Source organism: Engraulis encrasicolus, chromosome 1 (genome assembly GCF_034702125.1).
Source record: "Engraulis encrasicolus isolate BLACKSEA-1 chromosome 1, IST_EnEncr_1.0, whole genome shotgun sequence".
NCBI classification, from domain to species: Eukaryota; Metazoa; Chordata; class Actinopteri; order Clupeiformes; family Engraulidae; genus Engraulis; species Engraulis encrasicolus.
Genome location: NC_085857.1, coordinates 45,026,223 through 45,028,722, shown reverse-complemented (window position 1 = coordinate 45,028,722; position 2,500 = coordinate 45,026,223). Strand labels below are relative to the sequence as shown.

The 2,500-nt window shown below is 42.6% G+C and overlaps 1 protein-coding gene and 1 long non-coding RNA gene across 2 annotated transcripts in view; one reads left to right on the top strand and one right to left on the bottom strand.

Moving 5' to 3' along the window:
- LOC134453121 (uncharacterized) overlaps window positions 1–1,226 on the top strand; it is a 1,329-nt gene extending 103 nt beyond the window's left edge. The window contains exons 1-3 of the long non-coding RNA XR_010035553.1: window positions 1–118; window positions 669–762; window positions 1,138–1,226. The exon at window positions 1–118 is cut by the window's left edge and continues 103 nt beyond it. This is a non-coding gene — a long non-coding RNA (uncharacterized LOC134453121). The remainder of the gene's footprint in view (window positions 119–668; window positions 763–1,137) is intronic.
- A 1,256-nt stretch (window positions 1,227–2,482) lies between these two features.
- Window positions 2,483–2,500, bottom strand: part of LOC134452924 (putative nuclease HARBI1) — a 1,553-nt gene continuing 1,535 nt past the window's right edge. Inside the window, exon 2 of the mRNA XM_063203605.1 lies at window positions 2,483–2,500. This exon is cut by the window's right edge and continues 1,120 nt beyond it. The gene's annotated coding sequence lies outside the window, so the exon portion shown is untranslated.

The following is a 2,500-nucleotide window of genomic DNA, read 5'->3' as shown; positions in this document are numbered from 1 at the left end:
AAGGGGTTCGGCCAACGGTCATGACATTCGATCATCATCGGCGCGTGCTGGGTCATAAACTGTTATTATTGTCCGGACACCAAAGCTGCGAAAATGACCGACCGCGTCTCACATAAATGTAAGTATGTTTGTCATTATATCGCCTACTACGGAGTAGGTACAGTAGCCTACGTGTAGCTGTCATAGTTTGACATGACAAATTCGCCTATTATCGTTTTCAGTGGGCAATCGAGGTTGTGTATTTAAAGGTTAGCTCACATACCGGTGTTGCCATTGGTTTGTAGCCAAATGGTTTCTTAGCTAGCTGTCAAACCAAGCCGTACACGAACACAGCTTATAACGAATAGAGCATAACTCAAAATAAAAAGGCTACCATGGGTTTACATTTATCTGTGATAGCGCAACAGTGATGTAATGTTGGTATGAAATACTTCTGTTGTGAATATCAGGTAGCCTACTCTGGTTAGTTAGCTACCAATCTCGCTAACTTGGCGAAACATTTCACTTTCAACAAACCTTTATTTGTCAAGCTAAATAAAAAAAAATGTGTTCCTTATTAAGGCGTAAGCAGTGTTGTTTAACGGCGTTGTGGACTGGGACGAACTGGCACTGTCTTATAATTCGTGTATAGTTACTAATCACGTCAACTTTTTTCCCCTTTCCCCCAGGGACAGGAGAGCAGACTCGCCTTCTTATCAAGTACAGGAGTGAGAATGAGAAGTTGTTCACCAAATCAAAGATGGCAGCCAAGATGCAGTGGCAGTGAGTAACTAGTCAATAATTAATGTATTAATTGTCCATGTCTATAAACAGCAGGAGCATATTTGCATTGAACCTGTGTGTGTGTTTGTGTGCTATGATGTGAAAAAAGGATTAGGTAATATGAAATACATGCTGTGCATCTGTGTACCCCATGTGTGCTCCTGATTTATTCACTGAGTTCTGGTCTGGTCATCAGTGCCATCATTAGGGTAGCCGATACTGTGTATGTGCAGAGGACTCTGAAATAACCAAGTCAGACCGGAGCACAAGATTGACTTCCAGTCAGATGAACCCCTGACACGCGCGTGTGTGTGTGTGTGTGTGTGTGTGTGTGTGTGTGTGTGTGTGTGTGTGTGTGTGTTGTTTGTGAAACAGGGTTTTTGTGAAGAACGCAGGCCTAGAGGGAAAGGTCACCGGGGTGCAGGCTTCAAAGAAGTGGGAAAACCTCAAGCAAAAATACAAGGTAGGCATATGACTATTATATATGGTTTGTTAAACAATTAACAATTAAATATGCTATGTGCAATATTTAATGTGTGCTAGTGTATGTGTTTGTGTATTGCAGGAGGTGAGAACACCCAAGACGGGGTCAGGGAATGAAAATGGAGAATATCAGTGGCAGTTCTATGAAGACATGCATGCAGTCATGGCTGCAAAACACTCAATTGAGCCCTCTCTGCATCCCTGCCCTTGAGGGCACAGGACGATACCCGCAAGGTGAGGCATTCTATCAACACTTTCATGAAGTCCACTGGTGAAACCTGCAAACTTACAATTCACTTACAACTGTCCTGCAAATGATTTTCTGGGCCCTCAGAATACTGAAGAACCCTCCCCGGACTCATCTGTCAACACAGAGTCAGGACATGAGTCACCTACACCCAGCACCACAAAGAAGAAGAGGAAGGCAGATACGGCATTAGAGTTCCTACAAGAGGAGGTGCGTGAGGAGAAGAAGAGGTTTGAGCTCCAGGAGGCCAAAATAGCGGAGCGTCATGAGGAGAATGCAGCCCTGATGAGGCAGATGCTGGCCATCTGCAGGGAAATGGTAGATAAAATGTAGTGTTCCCTGACTTTACACTGCCTCTTTTTTAATATAAAATAAATTAACACTTGTTACAAACTTTAACACTTTTTGTGTGGCTGCTTTCTATTATAATTTATGGTATTTCCTAGAGGACAGAGAAGTGTGTTAAATCAGTGTTTCTCAACAGGGGTGCCAGGGCAGCCTGGTGTGCCGCGGGCCCCCCTCACGGGTGCCGCGGAAAAAGTGGCTGATGAATCAATTATGTAATATGATACATATTTGTCTAAATTGATAAGTTAATGCTAGTCAGTGGAAGCTTTCATCTGCCATTTACGCACAATTAAGTAAATATAGGTCGCCCCAGTCAGCTGCAACTTTGAATGTAGGTTGTGTGATGTCTCCAAATGTGTTACTTTTCTAAGCTTTTGTGGTATCGGATGCGATGCCATATTACGGCTTGTTGAACTGGGGTGCCTTGAAATTTTTCATGAATTGAAAGGGTGCCTCGCCTAAAAAAAGGTTGAGAAACACTGTGTTAAATGACCATTACTGTGTAATAACATATGATACACATTATGGGGATAAACAGCTATGGTTTACAGGCATTAAAAAAAAATTGGACTGCATTTGGTCCCTTTGTCCAGCTTAACTGTGAATACACCTCTGTACTACATTTCACAGTTCATTAACCTTTTCAGAAGTACCTAATGC